This window comes from Molossus molossus, unplaced genomic scaffold (genome assembly GCF_014108415.1).
Source record: "Molossus molossus isolate mMolMol1 unplaced genomic scaffold, mMolMol1.p scaffold_m16_p_2, whole genome shotgun sequence".
Lineage (NCBI taxonomy): Eukaryota > Metazoa > Chordata > Mammalia > Chiroptera > Molossidae > Molossus > Molossus molossus.
The window spans coordinates 109,577,567-109,597,150 of record NW_023425355.1 but is presented as its reverse complement, the minus strand read 5'-3'; the positions used below and the strand labels follow the sequence as shown (position 1 = coordinate 109,597,150).

The 19,584-nt window shown below is 41.2% G+C and overlaps 1 pseudogene; it reads left to right on the top strand.

Moving 5' to 3' along the window:
• LOC118635455 overlaps positions 1-19,584 on the top strand; it is a 36,089-nt pseudogene continuing 16,505 nt past the window's right edge.

The window sequence follows — 19,584 nt, the reverse complement described above, 5'->3', positions numbered from 1 at the left end:
ATGGGGATCTTAGGAGAGATCCCAGGAAATGTTCTCAATGAAATACTTATCAGCTCTCCAGGTGAGTTTCCTCAGGGTCATGGTGCCAGTGTAGGGGGTCATTAGTCATCACAGCTGGTCCTGATGTCAGCCATGGCATCACCCCACCTGGCCTTGCTGTGTTATGGGAAAGACTCAGATTGAACACCAGAGGAAGCAAAGAGGTTCCTTTATTCATGCATCTGGACCCGGAGGAGGCAGTCTCCAAATTCTGGGCCCCGAGTTGTAGGGCGCGCCTAGCTTTATAGTGGGCTGGGTGGACATTCTTTAGATTTGAGAGCAGTAAGCACCTTACAGAAGCAGGAAGCAAAAAGATCTGGTTATCTCTAGGAGGCAAAAAGGTCTAGTTATCTCCTGGGAAGCAAAAGGGTCTGGTTATCTCCTGGGTACTTGTTTTTTTCTAAAATGGCGGTTTACTTCCTCCATCATTCCCCCCCCCCCTTTTGATGCTATTAGCTACTATTGCTGCCTATTGCATCATTATATAATTGGCTACAGTCTGTATCCTCAGACCTCCACAGATGTTGATATCTGTATTGATATTGCTGGAGGGACAATATATTGGCTGTGGCTAGCCTGGTCACGGTGAACTCTAAAGTCTGAACTAGAGTTTGCATTATCTTGGAGAGGCCTAGCCCTATATAATAAGGTGGCTTCGAATTTAGGCATAACCAGCAGTCAGCCCCTATGTCCTTCCTGTGACCCAATAAAGGTCTAGCTGACTAATGATATTAATCTGAATAGGGTTAGATTTTCCTATAGGGAAACTCTTGGGCTCAGTTAACCTTCTAAAATTTATATGAGGGTGCCTGCCTCTTATATAGCCCTTAGTAGTAAATATGGTTTCACAACCCCAAGATGGACAAAAGTATTCATTTGCATTTAAGCAACTTGTGGTGACTATACTGCTCCCTGGGCATATATAGATTCCTAGCTCTTGTAGTCCCCATTTTCTCATAGATGTCCCATAATCCCAGGGAAGGGGCCCTTCTATATGACATCAATCTTCAGTAATACCATTTGTGCCTATGGTGTCTCTCATGAGGTCATATAGGTCGAGACTGAAAACGGGTTTTTCTATCTCCTTTGTGGTGACACTTCTTAAGACCTCCTTTAATATCCTATTTTTAAATTCCCAGTTCCACTGGGGCCCAAATCTATAAAGATTCCCTTGTACAGTCATAATCAGAAAAATTAGAGTCCCGATAAATTCAAGAGTCTCATTTTTAAGGGATCTGGAGAGGCCTGCACGGTCCATTCTGCTTTTTCCGCCTTTAGCTGGGAATGATGCAGCCAGACCGGGATGCCATTGACCTTGACAGCCATTGGTGCAGGCAGGATGACAGTGTATAGTCCCTTCCAGGCTGGAGTCAGTCCCTGGGTAATGAATTTCTTTACCCACACCAAGTCCCCGGGCTGGAAAGGGTGCACAGGGTCTGAGGTGGGCACAGGCAGGGCATCACAGATGTGTTTATGGATGGCCGTCTGGATGGCTACAGGGCCTGCAAGAATTCATTTGATGATGGCAGTGGAACATTCTTGAGGTCTCAGTGGGCTATCTGCACTATGTTGATTGTCTTCAGGCAGTCCTGTAGAGGTTTCTCCGGGTCATTGTCTGGAGGCAGGCTGGCAGGATTGATGGCCAGTGTCTTGTGGAACTTGATGTGGGGCTGGCCTAGAGTGGCAGTGACCAGCAATTGAACAATCACTGGAGATCACATCCGAGTAGGGGGTATGGGTGCTCTGGCATGACCAGAAATGAATGAGTCACAGTATTTTTCCCAAAGTCTATAGTCCACTTTGAAGTCCAGGGATAGGTTAGGGGCCCACTGGCCCCGTCAGGACTGAGTTTGATGTACCAGTATATACCCTGCAAGAAACCAACTAGTTTGTCCCCTATTGTCTTGTTATTCTTGGCTCCCGAGGGCTCAGTTAGAAAGAGCCCTGGCTCTATGATTTTTCTAGGTTAAAGATGGCTTTTTACTTTGTTCATCTACACCTGACTTTGCCCTTGTCTTTTCTATCTCTAATAAGGACCTAGGTCTGTCATCCTGACCCTTCCTCGTGTTTCCCTTTCTACAGGCCCTGTTTCTCTTAAGGCTGCCTTTATTACCTTTGTTATTCTTTTATCTTATTTTCCCCCAGGGGTGTCATTTTATTATATATCTTTGAGCTATTTTAAATAATTGGGCCTTTAGGCCTAATAGGAGAACACAGTGAATAGGAAAAGTATTCAAGGAAGCCCTCCTCCCGGCAGTATTTGGGCCCCACAGCAGGCAAAGGGATGGAAAAATTTTCTCTGACCACAGGCTTTCAAAAGGATGCAGGAAAGGAAAGCATCTGTGTTACCCTGGGCAGGGTGTTTTTCAATTCTCCAAGAGCACTTCATGCCAGTGCCCAACTCTCCAAAGCTCCCCAACGTTAACAGCGTTGCAGGAAACCTGCGTTGTTGCACTCACTGCCACCAAACCTGAGAGCCACCCTCAGCTGGCACCAAAGGAACACACAGCCTCTGGGTGAGTGCCTGCACACTGGTCCGCCGCCCCCCATTTCTCAGGACAAGAAGCTCTCCGCACCAGACCTCAGTCCCAAGGAGCGGTGGGGCATGCCACGCCATGTGGAATGTGCACAGTGGCCCGCCGGCAGGGACAGCCCCTTCCCAGCTGGCTGCTCCCCCTTCTTGGTGCATCTGCCACAGCCCTTTGTGTTTTGGAGCCTGGACACACAGGGGAGTTTTGCATCCTGTGAGGGGGCAGAAGGATAGGGGTCCCGTCCCTATAGACTAACAGGCAAATGATCTAAAATATAGGATTTTTAAAAACCTGTGTTGCCCTCAGAATTTTTCCATTTTATAAACTGTGCACTTTGTTGGGGCCTAGAAACCTGTCCTAATCCTGGTAAATTGGCCACAGAAACATCTGCTCCTGTATCTAAAATACCTTTAAATTTCTTTCTATGCAAACTGAGCTCTATTCCCCAGAGACCTTGGGTGATTAACTGAGCCCAATAGGCTCCATCTGTAGAGCTGAATCCTCCCTCTCCCCGCAGTTTCTTTGATAGCGCTTTAGTACTTTTCCAGCCACCTGATGGGGCAGAATCACAATTTGTGCTATCCTAGTTTCAGGTAAAACTTGTACAATAGTATTAGTAGTTGGGGCCATAACTTTATTTCCCCCAAATAATTAAAATCAATAACTCCAGGTAACACTTAGAACACTTTCATAGTGAGACTACTCCCACCTAAGATTAAACCCACTGTTTCTCATAGGTAAGCTGTTTAACTATTGATGTGCTGGTCTCTGGATCATTTATTACTCTGTTGTCTGCCTGTAGCAACCGAGCTACAAAATCTTGATATGGCTTTTCAGGTCCTTGTCTGATGGATGTAAGATCTCGTGAATTCTCCTCTTTTGTTGGGAGCTCTTTCCAGGTCTTCAAAGCACAAATATTAATCTGCTGATCTGCCTGAAGAGCAAACCCTAGCTGATCTCAAAGAGCCTGATATTTCCCTGCACCCGTGAGCATTTCCAAAGAAATGGGTACTTTATGCTTTTGATTCCATATGGCCTGCTCACTACTAATCTCCATCCAGTTATTTTTCCACATCAGATAGTCCACTGAGGTAAGGCAAGCTTTTGCTAATGTTTGCCAAGCACCCGGGACTAAGGCTTGACTAGCAACATTCTAATAAACTGAGCACAAAAGAGCTGTGTGCCAATACATAGTACAAGAAGATTTGAGATTTTTTTAACATCTTAAATGGGATGGGCTTATGCAATTTTAATATTTGACCTGGATTGTTCAGGACTGGCCCCTCTGTCACTGAAAATAATAATAATAATAATAATAATAATAAACAGTGATATTCTCTCTGGCAGGTCTCGCCTCTCTTAGTCCCATCTGTAAGGGAGAGAGAGCACAGGGACACTAGAAGGTTCTTTGGGCCAAGCCCCTGTGCCCTCTCAGGATGGTAAGAGCTATTTTTGCAAAACTTTTGGTAACATTAAACCCCTTATCTGAATCTTCCTCAGTGAGGTGCCACCAATTTTGCTTTACTTCTCTTTCTAGTTCTCTCTTATACACTAGGAGTACAGTCTCAGCAGGGGGATTAACCTCTCTCACAGCCTTAGCAGAAGGCAGTGGGGGAGTCTTTAAAGACTCACAGCCTTTTTCAGCTTCCATCAAGTCTTTCACTACACCTTGCTTCCCCACCTAATTAGCCGCCTGTGAAGGATCAAGGCAATCTCTAAGTAGGGCCCAAAGAGTAAATGTTTGCACCAGAAACTTGTTTGGACCTTTTGCTGTATCTCTGCCTCATAAGCACTTCCCTACCTTTTTCCCAGGTTTCTCTTGGGGCCCAGTTTGGGGTCCACTACCAATATTTGTGAACTGGTCTGGAGAGCATGGCTGTTTAACTATGTGAGTGGGTGTCTCATTAAATTAAGCCATTGATTAATAAAGGGTAATTGGTCTGAATGTCCTGGATCCGCTATGAACTGATTTCAAACTGCCTGCACTAACTCAGGGTCAAAGGATCCTATGTTGGGGCAGCCCACCCCGAATGTGGGCCAATTTAATTTACAGAAGGTCCTTAACTTTCCTTTAGATATTTTTGTGCCCTGATCAGAACCTTCTTCAAATTCTTCCCTAACAACGTTTACTATGCAACCCAGTGAGGTCTTCTGGACACTAGGGCTGCCATCTATGACTAGATTAACCATAACAAAGTTGAGGGAGACACAGTAGGGAGGCAGACAAGGACAAAAACAAGGGAAGACACACAAGACAGAAACTTCGAGTTCACCCACCTGGCTGCTCCCCTTGTGGGGATTTAAGTTCCTCTTAGCTTTGGCAGGTCAGTACAAACCCCTGACTCGTATCAGGCTCACAGAGAGGGACTTTGTCCCCCAGAACCTGATACTGCCCTGAGCCGTAAGAGGTAACCATGGTACTGCAGGTTGGGGCCCACTCAGACTCCATAGGCTTTCACCGGTGGAGCCACACAGACATTCACACTCACTCACACACTGGTATTAAAATGAGTTTAAACATTCCCTCCCGTTAGGGCTTGCCCTACCTGGTGGCCAGAAGGCCTGAGAGGTGATCGGTCTCTCTTCCACCTCAAGGGTGGGCCTATAATTGGGTTCCTGGACCCCAGGGCACTCACTGGTCCTGAAGCTGCGTAGTCCCTGAAGCTGCATAGTCCCTAAAGCTGGACCCATTTGTTTCCCTCAGCAGCCCGAGTGGGGCATGAGCCTCACAGGCAGCTGGCCATGGAGTCCAGAACAGCAGGGTCCCAAAATGACTGAGGCATGCACTTCCCTCTGTGACAGGGCTCCACGGAGTGCCCATGGGGCCACCTCACCAGTGGCAATCGTCCGTTCCTGTGAGTCAATTCCCGGTCAAGGACCAAAATATTACAGAAAATACTTAGACCAAACACCAGAGGAAGCAAAGAGGTTTCTTTATTCATGCATGTGGACCCAGAGGAGGCAGTCTCCAAATTTTGGGCCCCAAGTTGTAGGGTGTGCCTAGCTTTATAGCAGGCTGGGCGAACATTCTTTAGATTCGAGAATGGTAAGCAGCTTACAGAAGCAGGAAGCAAAAAGATCTGGTTATCTCTAGGAGGCAAAAGGGACTAGTTATATCCTGGGAAGCAAAAGGGTCTGGTTATCTCCTGGGTACTTGTATCTGGGTACTCCTGGTATCTGGGTACTTGTTTTTTTCTAAAATGGCGGATTACTTCTTCCATCAGCTGCTTTACTGGGCCTGAAGCTGAAACACGACTGAGACCTAGATGTTATTTCTAGTTTGAGCAAAACTCTGTACCTGTGGTCAACAGACCCAAGGTTTTGTTCCTAAGATTATTTGATTCAGGTCAGAAACTTATGCTAGGGGAGGAAATGTCACTGAGGGTCTGAACTGCATGACCAGCAATATAAAAGTTTAGGGGATCTCAAACACATGACCAACAATATGCTAGGGGAGGAAGGTCAAACTGGGGGCAAGGTCCCAGCCTAGTTTTGCTCATTGCTAGGCACCTGGGGCTTTCCACCTGGTGAACTTCTGTATCTGGCCTAACATTCCTACTCTGGTCATGCCTGTCTAACTGCCTACTGTAGTGATAAAAGAATACAGGATCTAAAAATAAGCAAAGATAGCCAGGAAAACTAAAAAGAAACAGCAATGAGGGAGGACTAGCCTGACCACATATAAAAATATATATATTTTTAAAGTTATTAATTAAAAACAGTGTAACACTGGTGCATGAACAGACAGACAAACTAAGGGACCAGAATAAAAAGTCAAAAAATAAAAACAATATATACCAGAATTCAGTATATGATAAACGTAGAATCTCAAATCAGGTGAGTATGGACTGCACTAAAACGGTTGTCAACCAACTTACACCATATACAAGAATAAACTCAAAATAGATAAAAGACTTAAATGTAACTCTTGAATCCATAAAAATTCTAAAAGAAAATGTAGGCAACAAAATCTCAGACATCACATGCAGCAGAATTTTCACCGATACACCTAAGGCAAGAGAAACAAAGAAAAAAAGTGAATACATGTGACTACATCAAACTAAAAAACTTGTGCACAGCAAAAGAAACAACCATCAAAATGGAAAGGAATCCCACTATGTGGGAGACCATATCACCAATGATGCATCAGATAAGGGGTTAATTTCCAATATATAGAGAGTGCTTATACAACTCAACAAAAGGAAGACAAATAACCCAATTAATAAATTGGCAGAGGACCTAAAGAGACACCTCTCCAAAAGGACATACAAATGGCTAAGAGACATATGAAGAAATGTTCAACATCACTAATCATCAGAGAGATAAAAATTAAAACAACTATGAGGTATCACCTCACACCTGTCAGAATGGCCGCCATCAACAAATCATCAAAAAACAAATGTTGGTAAGGGTGTGGAGGAAAGGGAACTCTAATACACTACTGGTGAAAATGCAGACTGGTGCAGCCACTATGGAAAACGCTATGGTGTTACCTAAAAAAGTTAAAAATTGAACTGCCATTTGACCCAATGATTCCACTTCTAGAAATATATCCTAAGAAGCCTGAAACACCAATTGGAAAGAATATATGTACCTGCATGTTTGTAGCAGCACTATTTACAATAAGTAAGATCTGGAAACAGCCAAAGCATCCATCAGTAGATGAGTGGATTAAAAAGCTGTGGTACATGTACACAATGGAACACGTTGCAGCTGTAAGAAAAAAATATCTCTTATCCTTTGAGATGGTATGGAAGGACCTGAAGAGTATTATGCTAAGCAAAACAAGCCAAGCAGAGACAGACAAATATCACATGATCTCACTTATTTGTGGAATATAATGAACTAAACAAACTGCTGAACAAAATTATTTCAGAGACATAGAGGTGGGGTACAGGCTGACAAGCCTCAGAGGAGGGAGGTGTTTGTGGTGGAAAAGATAAACCACAGAACTTACATGCATGTATGCCTGACCAATGAACATAGACAACAAAGCTGGGGATAAAGTGGGGGGGGGAGGGTGTCAACACGGGGAAAATGAGAAACATCTGTAACAAAAACAAATTAATAAATAAAAAATTAAAATAAAAAAATTAGTACCCAGACAATAAATAAATAAATAAATAAATACATAAATAAATAAATAAATAAATAAATAAATAAATAAATAAATAAAACGGTTCTCAGAACAACTAAGGCAGATATCTGAAAAAAGACACAGCTGGATTCATGCCTGACAACATATACTAGAATAAACTCCAAATGACTCAAGTATCTACATGTACAAATTAAAATAACAAAAACAATTGAAGAAAATATGAGTAAATTTCTTTTTAACTTTGTAACAGAGACTGTCTTTTATGAATGACTAAAAAAATTAATAAATTTGACTACATAAAAATGGAAACTTAAGCATAAAAATAACATAAGTAAAGTCAAAGGACAAATTATAAACTGAGAATATCATTTGCAATTCTTTTTTATTTTTATTTTTTATTATTCTTTGTTATTGTTGTTACAAACGTTTCTCCTTTTATCCCTCACTGACACCCTCCTCCCTATCCTGCACCAACCCAGCATTTTTGTCTATGTCCTTGTTTACTTATACATGTATATAAGTTCTGTGACTTTTCTCTTCCTTCCGCCCATATCAACCTCCTCTGAGGTTTGTCAGTTTGCACCCCACTTCCATGTCTCTGAGTTTATTTTGTTCTTTGGTTTGTTTTGTTTATTATATTCCACAAATAAGTGAGATCATGTAATATTTGTCTTTCTCTGATTGGCTTGTTTTGCTTAAAACAATAGTCTCCAGGTCCCTCCATGTTGTCTCAAAGAATAAGAGAGCTTTCTTTCTTACAGCTGCATAGTATACCATTGTGTATATGTACCACAGCTTTTTTTATCCACTCATCTATTGATGGACACTTGGGCTGTTTCAAGATCTTAGCAATTGTAAATAGTGCTGCTATAAACTTAGGGGTACATATATTCTTTCAGATTGGTGTTTCAGGCTTCTTAGGGTATATTCCTAGAAATGGGGTCATTGGATCAAATGGCAGTTTAATTTTGAATTTTGTGAGGAAACACTGTAAATGAGTCTATGATGGCTGCACTAGTCTGCATTCCCACCAGCAGTGTACTAGAGTCCCTTTTTCTCCACACCCTTGCCAGCACTTGTTGTTTGATGATTTGTTGATGGCAGCCATCCTTGCAGATATGAGGCGATCCCTCAGAGCTGTTTTAATTTGCATCTCTGTAGTGATTAGTGATGTTGAGCATTTTATCATATGTCTCTTAGCCATATGTATGTCCTATTTAGAGAGGTGTCGATTTAGGTCTCCTCCCCATTTATTAATTGGGTTCTTTTTCTTTTGTTGAGTTGTATATGTACTCTATATATTTTGGAAAGTAGCCCCTTATCTGATGTATCATTCACAATTATTCTCTCCTATATAGTGGGTTTCCTTTCCATTTTGATAGTTGTTTCTTTTGCTGTGCAGAAGCTTTTTAGTGTGATGTAGTCCCATGTGTTCATATTCTCCTTTGTTTGTATTGCCTTAGGCATTGTATCAGTGAAAATTCTGCTGCGTATGATGTCTGAAAGTTTGTTGCCTCCATTTTCTTCTAGGATTTTTATGCAACCATGGGTCAAATTTAAGCTTTTTATCTATATTAAGTTTATTCTTGTGTATGGTGTAACTTGGTGGTCTAGCTTCATTTTTTTGCATGTAGTTGTCCAATTTTCTCAAAACCATTTATTAAAGAGGCTGTCTTTACTCCACTGTATGCTCTTGCCACCTTTGTCAAATATTAATTGAGCATAATGACTTGGGTCAATTTCTGGGTTCTCTGTTCTGTTCCATTGATCTATATACCTGTTCTTGTGCCAGTACCAGGCTGTTTTGATTACTATGTATTTGTAGTATAACCTGATATCTGGTATTATGATCCCTCCTACTTGGTCCTTGTTTTTCAAGATTGCTGTACCTATTTGGGGTCTTTTTTTTGGTTCCATATAAACTTATGGAGTATTTTTAATAGTTCTGTGAAGTATGTCATTGATATTTTGATGGGGAGTGCATTGAATCTATAGATTGCTTGGGGTAGTAAGGACATTTTAATGATGTTAATACTTCCAATTCATGAACAAGGTATATGCTTCCACCTTTTAATATCTTCCTCTATTTCTTTTTTCAGTGACATATAGTTTTTTGCAAATAGGTCCTTTATTTCTTTGGTTAAGTTTATCCCTAGGCATCTTAATTTCTTTGCAACAATGGTAATTGGGGTTGCTTTTTCAGTTTCTCTTTCATTAAGTTAATTGTTGGTGTACAAAAATGCCGTCAATTTCTTGATGTTAATTTTGTATCCTGCTACTTTGCAAAATTCATGTATTAAATCTAGTAGATTTTCAATGGAGAATTTAGGGTTTTCTATGTACAATATCATGTCATGTGCAAATAATAAGTTTCACTTCCTCATTTCCAACGTGGATTCCTGTATGTTTTTTTCATGTATAATAGCTGTGGCTAAGACTTCTCATACTGTGTTAAATAAGAGTGGCAAGAGTAGGCATCCATGTCTGGTACCTGTTCTTGAAGTTTTTGTATGCTTGTACTTTTTGCCCTTTGAGTATGATGTTGGCTATGGGTTTTTCATATATTACCTGTATTATCTCAAGGAATGATCATTCTATTAACACATTGCTGAGTGTTTTCATCAGAAATGGTTGCTGGATTTTGTCAAATACTTTTTCAACATCTATTTATGTGATCATATGGTTTTTATCTTTCATTTTGTTCACGTGGTGTATCACATTTATTGATTTGCGAATATTGTACCAGACTTGCATCCCTGGGATAATCCCACTTGGTCAAGATGAATAATTTTTTTGATGTATTGCTAAATCTGATTTGCTAATAGTTTGTTAAGGATTTTTTTTTAATCCTCACCTGAGGACATTTTGTGATATTTTGTTCAGATAGAGTGGGAGGGAGAGAGAGAGAGAGAGAGAAACATCGACGTGAAAGGGACACATCGAGTGGTTGTCACTCACACGACCCAACCAGGACCAGGGACAAACTGCAACCGAGGTACGTGCCCTTAGCGGGAACCGAACCCGGGTCTCTCCGGACCACAGGCCAACGCTCTAACTGCTGAGCCAAACTGGCCAGGGCTTGTTAAGGATTTTGGTATCAATGTTCATCAGGGATATTGGCCTGTAGTTTTCTTTCTTTGTAGTGCCTTTATCTGGTTTTGGAATTAGAATTATGTTGGCCTCATAAAATGAGTTTGGAAGTCTTCTGTCATCTTGGATTTTTTGGAATAGTTTTAGGAGAATGGGTGTTAGTTTTTTTTTTTTGAATGTTCAGTAAAACTCCCCATGAAGCCATCCAGGCCTGGGCTTTTCTTTTCCGGGGAGTTTCTTGATCACATCTTCAATTTTTTTTTTTTTTAATTGTTATTGGTCTGCTCAAGTTTTCTGTCTCTTCCTGGTTCAATTCTGTGAGACTGTGTGTTTATAGATATTTGTCGATTTTGCCTAGATTGTCCAATTTCTTGGTGTATAATTGTTCGTAGTATGTTTTAATGATCCTTTGTCTTTCTGTGGTGTCAGTTGTTACTTCTCCTCTTTCATTTCTGATTTTGTTTATTTGGGTCTTCCTTTTTTGTTTCTTGGTGAGTCTATCTAAGGGTACATCAATCTTGTTTATCTTTTCAAAGAACCAGCTCTTTGTTTTATTGATCTTTTGAATTTTTTTTTGTTCCTATGCCATTTATTTCTGCTGTAACCTTCACTATTTCTTTTGTTGTGCTTGCTCTGGGTTTGTTGTTTATTTTTGTTGTTTGTTTATTTGTTTATTTTCTAGTTCTTTAAGTTGTAGGCTTAGAAAGTCAATTAAGAATTTTTCTTCTTTTTAAGGTAGCCCTGTAGTACTATGAACATTTCTCTCAGTACTGCTTTCACCGAGTCCCATAGATTTTGTATTGTTGTGTGTTAATTTTCATTGGTTTCCAGGAAGTTTTAAATTTCTTCCTTGATCTCGTTAGTAACCCATTCACTGTTTAATAACATGCTATTTAACCTCCATGTGTTTGAATGTTTTTGTTGTAATTGATTTCTAATTTCATGCCATTGTGGTCTGAGAAGATGCTTAATATTATTTAAATCTTCCTGAATTTTTAGAGATTTACTTTGTGTCTTGATATGTGGTCTATCGTTGAGAATGTTCCATGTGCACTTGAGAAGAATGTATATTCTGCAGCTTTGGGGTGAAATGTTCTGTAAATATCAATGAAGTCCAGCTGATCTAATTTGTCATTTAAGGACTCTGTGTCCTTGTTAATTTTTTGTCTAGAAGATCTATCCAGTGGTGTCAGTGGGATGTAAAGTCACTCATTATGATTGTATTGCTATTGATCTCTCCTTTGAAGTCCTCCAGACGTTTTAACATATATTTTGGTGCTCCTTTGTTTGGTGCATATATGTTTACCAGGGTTATATCCTCTTGTTGGATTGTTCTTTTTAATATTATGTAGTGACCTTCTTTGTCTCTTATTATGGCTCTCATTTTGAAGTCTATCTTGTCAGATATGAGTATTGCTACACCAGTTTTTTTTATCGTTTTCATTTGCCTGAAAATTTTTTTCCATCCCTTCACTTTCATCCTGTGTGAGTCTTTTGTTGTGAGGTGGGTCTCTTGTGAACAGCATATACATGGGTCATGTTTTCTTATCCCATCAGTTACTCTATGTCTTTTGATTCGGGCATTTAAGCAATTTACATTTAAGGTTATTATTGATAGATACTTATTAGTTGCCATTTTTATTTTATGCCTGTGTTCCTCTCTCTCTCTCTGTCTATTTCTGCTTCTTATGCCCCTCTAGCATTTCTTGCAGTGCTGGTTTGGTGATGGTAAATTCCTTTAGCTTTTTTTTTTTGTCTGTGAAGTTCTTTATTTCTCCTTCAATTTTGAATCATAGCCTTGCTGGATAGAGTAGTCTTGGATTCAGACCCTTGTCTTTCATTCCACTTTCTTGTGGCCTGCAGTGTTTCTATTGAGAAATCAGCTGACAGTCTAATGGGAGCTCCTTTGTAGGTAACTTTCTGTCTCTCTCTTGCTTCTTTTAAGATTCTTTCTTTGTCTTTAATGTTTGCCTTTTTTATAATGATGTATCTAGCTGTGGGTCTTTGGGGGTTCATCTTGCTTGGGACTCTCTGTGTTTCCTGGACTTGTGTGACTTTTTCTTCACTAAATTAGGAAAGTTTTCTGTCATTATTTCTTCAAACAGAATCTCTATTCTTTTCTCTGATTCTTTTCTTTCCGGTACCCTTATTATGGGAATGTTGTTATAATTTGTATTCTCCCAAAGCTCCCTTAAACTCTCCTCTTGTTTTTTATTTTTATTTTTTCCCATTTGCTGCTTTATTTGGGCATTTTTTTCTACCTTGTCTTCTAACTTACTCATTCGGTCTTCAGCTTCTTCTAATGTACTATTAAATCCTTCTAAGGTATTTTTTTTATATCAGCTATGTTATTCTTTATTGCCTCTTGATTTTTATTCATAGCTTCTACCTCTTTTTTTTTTTAAGCTGATGTAGTTCCTACTGAGCTCTTTACAATTCTCATTAAGTTACTTGTTGTTCTCAGTAAATTGTTTGAGTAGCCTTAAAATCATTGCTTTGAATTCTTTATCTGAAAAATTGCTTTCTTCCATTTCATGTAGTTCTTTTACTGGTGATACCTCCTTGTCTTTCCTTTGAGCATTGTTTCATTGTCTCCCCATTTTAGCCATCTGGTAGTTCTAGACCTGGTGAGGGATGTTGGGATGGGTAGGCAAATTGGTGTGTATCAAATAAGGCTACTGTGCCTCCCAGACTATTCTGGTGCCTGGGGCCTCTTGCCTGCTGTGGGTCCTGAAGGATTGACTACTGATGGCTGGTGTTGATCTGTCCTGGTAGGTACTTTTTGTGCAGCCATGGGCCCCACAGGCTGCTGTATTGTGTGGGTTCCACTCGAGCCACAGTGCCCTCCTGGGCTGTAGGCTGCTGGATCACATGGGCCCCACTGGAGCCAAGTGTCTGGCTGCTGGTGGCTGGGGAGTGCTGCTGCCTGATAGGGCTCAGCTCCTGTTCATCCTCTGCTGATGCTGTTGTGAATGGATCTCAGCTGTTGATCTGTGCTGCTGCTGCCTGAGGATGGATGTCTGCTCCTGAGCCTCTGTTGCTGGTGGTGTGTCTTGGCTCTGATCATGCTGCTGCTGTGAGGGGTGGTACTTGGCTCCCAGCTGCTTGTGGCTTCTGCAGCAGGCACCTTGACAGCATTGCTATTGTGCACTCATTTGTGATGACACAGCAGGGTCCACTGGTCTGATGGTGCAAGGTGCACTGGTGGGCTCAGGTTGCTGGGCCTTAGCTACTCCTACTGCTTCCTCCCAGAAAATACCAGGGATCATCCAAAATGGCAGGGCCTCTGGCTGTGAGGAAGAAGCACCCAGATGAGGTGCTTACTGCAGTAGCCAGCTGCTCCCCGTCCATAGCACAGGAACCTTCTGCCCTGCGTTTCTGCACTGCTCAAGGTTGCTCACTAACACGCATGTTCGCTCACACTCTCTCTCACACTCACTCACACTCTCACACACTTACTCTCGCTCTGGTCCTACCCGCCACCATCATTCATACCTCCATTTGCAATTCTTTTTTTTTTAATCCTCACCCAAGGACATTTTTCCATTTTTTGTTCAGGGAGAGAGGAAGGGAGGAAGAGGAATGGAGAGAGAGAGAAACATTGACGTAAAAGGGACACATCGAGTGGCTGCCATCTGCACGACCAACCAGGGCCAGGGACAAACTGCAACCAAGTTACGTGCCCCTGGCGGGAACCAAACCCAGGTCTCTCTGGACCACAGGCCGACGCTCCAAACACTGAGCCAAACCAGCCAGGGCTGCAATTCTTATAGAAAGTAAAGGACTAATCTCCCTAACATATAAAAATTTCTTTAAAATAAAAAAGGGATTAAGAAGTAAAAACTGCTGCCCCAGCCAGTTTGGCTCAGCAGTTACAGCATTGGCCCGTGGAACAAAGAGTCCTGGGGTTGATTCCGGCCAAGGGCATGTACCTCAGTTGCAGTTGTTTCCCAGCCCCATTGGGGTCGTGTGGGTGGCAACCAGTGTGTCTCTCTTAAATCGATATTTCTCTCTCTCTCTCCCACTCTGTCTGAAGGTAAATGTAAAAATATCCTCGGGTGAGAATTTAAAAAAAAGAAGTACAATCTGCTAATTATAGAATAAATCACAGGGATATAAGGTCAATAATATTGTAATAATTATCTATGTTGTTTGATGGAAACCAGACTTATAGGGATAATTTCTTAAAGTATATAAATGTCTAATCACTATGTTATACACCTGAAACTAATATAGCATTGTATGGCAACTGCAATTAAAAAATATTTTTTAAAAAGAAAAGTGGATTAAAAAAGATGAACCGTCCCAACAGAACAGCACCAGACATTTGGTGATTTACAGAAAAATGAAATACAACCTTAGCCAGGTAACTCAGTTGATTAGAGTGTCATCTCAACACACCAAGGTTTTAGGTTCAATCCCTGGTCAGGGCACATACAAGAATCACTCAATGAATGTATAAATAAGTGGAACAACAAATTGATGTGTTTCTCTCTCTCTCTTTCTCTCTCTCTCTCTCTCTCTCTCTCTCTCTCTCCTTCTATCTCTCTCTAAAATCAATAAAAGAAAAAAAATTTTTTTAAAGAAAAAAAAATCAAATGGCCCTTAAACACACACAACTCCTCAGCCTCAGTCATGGTAATTCTCACTTAACAAATTAACTAAAATCCATAAGTGTGATAACAGACATTATATGTTCATGTGATATCTTACATGAATGTACAAGGTTATCCACTGTAGCACTGTCTAGAATAGGAAAAGATTGAAAAGAACCCAAGTGTCCAGCATTAGAGGACTGCTTAGTAAACCATATTATGCCCACACAACTGCAGCTAAAATAAAAAAAACAAAGAAGTTCTCTATATTCTGATTTGGAAAGTTTCTTAAGATATGTTGTTAAAATTTTAAAAGCAAGATGCAGAACAATGTGCTATATATTTAAAAAACACATGCACACAACTTTAGCCTGGCCAGTGTGGCTCAGTGGGTTGAGTGTTGTCCCAAGGACTGAGAGGTCCTGGCTCAATTCCTGGTCAGGGCACATGCCCAGGTTGAGAGCTCTATCCTCAGTAGGGGACATGCAGGAGGGAGCTAATCAATATTTCTGTCACACATCAATGTTTCTATCTCTCTCTCCCTTTTTCTCTCTAGAAAATCAATAAAAACATTTTTAAAAACTTTATTGAGATGTAATTTATATATCATACAATTTACAGAGTATACAATTCACTTGTTTTTAGTCTATTACAGTACAAATTCTTAAAAATTGTGGTAAATATATATAATATATATATATATGTTAAAGCTTGCCATTTTAACCATTTTAATGGTGCAATTTAGTGGTATTCATTGCATTCACAAGGTTGTGCAACCATTATCACTAGGTATTTCCACATTTTTTCATCACTTCAAATAAACTGTAATCCTAAAGCAATAACTTTCATTCTTCCTCTTCCCAGCTCTTGGTAACCTGTATTCTACTTTCTGTCTCTATGAATTTGCCTACTCTAGATACTTTATAAGTGGGGTCATAAAATATTTAAACTTTTATGTCTGGCTTATTTTACTTTGTGTAATGTTTTCAAGGTTGATCCACATGTAGCATGTATCAGAACTTCATTTTTTTTTCTGTGTAGCTGAATAATATTCCATTGTATGGATATAAATTTTATTTATCCACATAAGTTGAGTACTTGGGTTGTTTCCTCCTTTTGGCTATTGTGAATAATGCTGCAATGAACATTGACTTACAAGATTCTGTTCAGTACGCTTTCTTTTATGTAACAACCTTCAGTCAGATACAAACATATATTTGATTGTAGCTTGTGTTTGCATACAAAAACACTGAAAGAATACACATAAAGTTGTAGAAGAGGAAATTATCTTTCCTTTACACTTCTAGATTCATGGATAAAACCCCGTTTAATAAAAAACAGATTAACAGGAAAAAGATGGCAGTGGGCAGGACCGGAGAAAGGGTAGTGTATGAGAGAGTGAGCTAGTGTGTGAGAGAGCGAGCTAGTGTGTGAGAGAGCGTGAGTGGACCTGACGGTGAATGACCAAACCTGAGCAGTGCAGAGCTGCAGAGCAGAAAGTTCCTGTGCTATTGATGGGAGCAGCCAGCTACCTCAGTAAGCAGCCCTTCAGGGAGCTTCTCCCTGCACTGCTGGGAGGTCCCACAATTCTGGAAGATCCCTGGTCTTCCCTGGGATGAGGCAGTGGGAGTGGCTAGGGCCCAGAAACTTGAGTCCACCAGCACACCTGGCACCATTGAACCAGGGGACATTCTGTGTCAACACAGACCAGTGCACAGTAGTGGAGCTCCCAAGGTGCTGGTCACAGAAGCCACAGACAGCCAGGAGCCCAGCACCATCCCTCATAGTAGCAGCCCAATCAGAGTCCAGATATACCCCCAGCAACAAAGGCTGGGGAGCAGACATCCATCCCCAGGCAACAGAAGCACAGACCAGCAGCTGAGACCCATCCCCAAAAACTACAGCAAATGCTGAGCAGGAGTTGAGACCCACGGAGCAGCAGCACTCCCCAGCCACCAAAGGTGAGACCAGGGGTTCCACAGAGGACTGTGCAGCTCACTAGCTTACAAAAGCATTGGGAAGCCAGAGCCCTAGAGAGACTGGTGCTATCCAGCTGCCCACCCTTCGGAACTGCAGGGTGCAGGAGCACCAGAGAGGCCTGTGCGACCCAGCAAGGACTGTGCATTCCAGTTACCTATGGGACCTGTGTGGTGCTGAAGCACCAGAGAGGCCTGTGCCAACCAGCAGAGACTGTGTGATCTACTTACCCCCAGGAACTGCAGAGTGCTGAAACACCAGAGAGGCCTGTGCTACCCAGCAGGGACTGTGCAATTTAGTTATGCCTGGGACCTTTGGGGTGCTGAAGCACCAGAGAGGCCTACGTGACCCAGCAGGGACTGTGCCATCCAGTTACCAGGAAAGCCTGTGCGACCCAGCTACCCACAAGATATGCATAGGAGATGTGAAAATGGAGATGGAGTGAATGAAAGCTACACAGAAGATCTCCCAGGACCAATCGGGAATTACAACAAAAATAAAGACAAAAACCTCAGAAAAAAGCAACAGGAAAGCAGCAAAAAAAGTCCATATAACCAGGGACACTGGTAGGATCTGCAGAGGCGTGAGAGGGTGGCAGTCTGGGTGCAAACGGACAACAGCAGTCTTAGCTGTGAGCAGTGCCCTTGGGAAATAAAGACAAAGCCCACTCCACAGTCCAGAGATCCAGGACAGAGAGCTAAAATAGCCACAGCCACTCACCTGTGGACTATGACAGAGGAAGGCAGACTGGGCTGGAACTCTGTGGGGACACTCAGGATTTGGAGGGCACTCAGAGTTTTTGCTGAGTTGTGGCCACAAAGAATGATGGACAGTGTGCTCCTTTTGAGAGCTGTGGGGAAAAGCAACAGCCCGTCCCCTCAGAGATTCAGCCTACCCCAGATGAGGCAAAGAAATGCAAATTGCGGATCATTAATAACCAGCATGTATCCCACGCTCTGAAAATCCTCTTATGCAGAACACCAGTGCTACATTCCAAGGCATTGAGTAACTGAGACTACTAGCCACCAGGAAAAAGTTAGAGAATAACTGAACCCTTCCTGGGCTTGCAAATCAACCCAGGAATGTAAGACTTGACAGTGGTGTTTAACGTGGACCCACCCAGGCTTATGCAAACCCAGTAGAGGGAGCCACAAACAACAAAACACCAACACACACAGGGAAAATTTGGCAGACTCCAAAGCCCACTGAGATAGCCAAAATGGTGAAATAAAGAAACAAATCCAAAATAAAAGAACAAGAGAACTCTGTAAAAGATGAGATCAAAGAAATGCAGCTAAGCAAATTATCCGAGGTAGAGTTCAGAGCACTGATCTTGAGGAAGCTCAACAGCATGAGTAAGGATATCAGCACCATGAGTAAAGATATAGAAACATTGAAAACCAACGAAGTGGAAATGAAGAATGACATAGCAAAAATTAAGAACACATTGGAAGGACTAACTAGGAGAGTAGAGGAAGCTGAGGACCAAATCAGTAAATTAGAAGACAGGGTAGAAAAAAATCAACCAATCAGAAAAAGAAAAGGAAAAAAACATTATTAAAAAAAGAAAGACAGCTTAAGAGAAATGTGGGACAACTGGAAAAGTAATAACATTCGCATCTTAGGCGTCAACGAAGAGAAAGAAAATGGGCAAGGGTTAGAGAATATATTTAAAGAAATAGTGACAGAAAACTTTTTCAATATGGTGGAAAAAGAAGGCATTCAAGTTCAAGATGCACAGAGAGCCCCAAGTAAGAAGACCCCAAACAGGCCCACACCAGGACACATAGTAATTAAAATGCCAAAAATTAAACACAAAGAGAGAATCCTAAAGGCAGCAAGAGATAAGCAACAGTTTACCTACAAAGGAAAACCCACAGGGCTGTCAGCTGACTTTTCAACAGAAGCAATACAGGCCAGAAGAAAGTGGCACTAAGTAATCAAGGTCATGAAAAACAAAGATCGGAATTCAAGACTACTCAATCCAGCAAGGCTATCATTCAAATTAGAAGGTCAAATAAAGAGCTTCCCAGAAAGAAAAAAAAAGCTAAGGGAATATATTAACACCAAACTAACACTCTGAGATATACTAAAAGGATTGCTGTAATTAGTAGAAGAAATAGAAAGAAACATAGAACCACACTAAAAAAAAAAAAAAATGGCAATAAGTAAGTACTTATCAATTATCACCTTAAATGTGAATGGTTTGAATGCTCCAATAAAAAGACACAGAGTAGCTGACTGGATAAGAAAG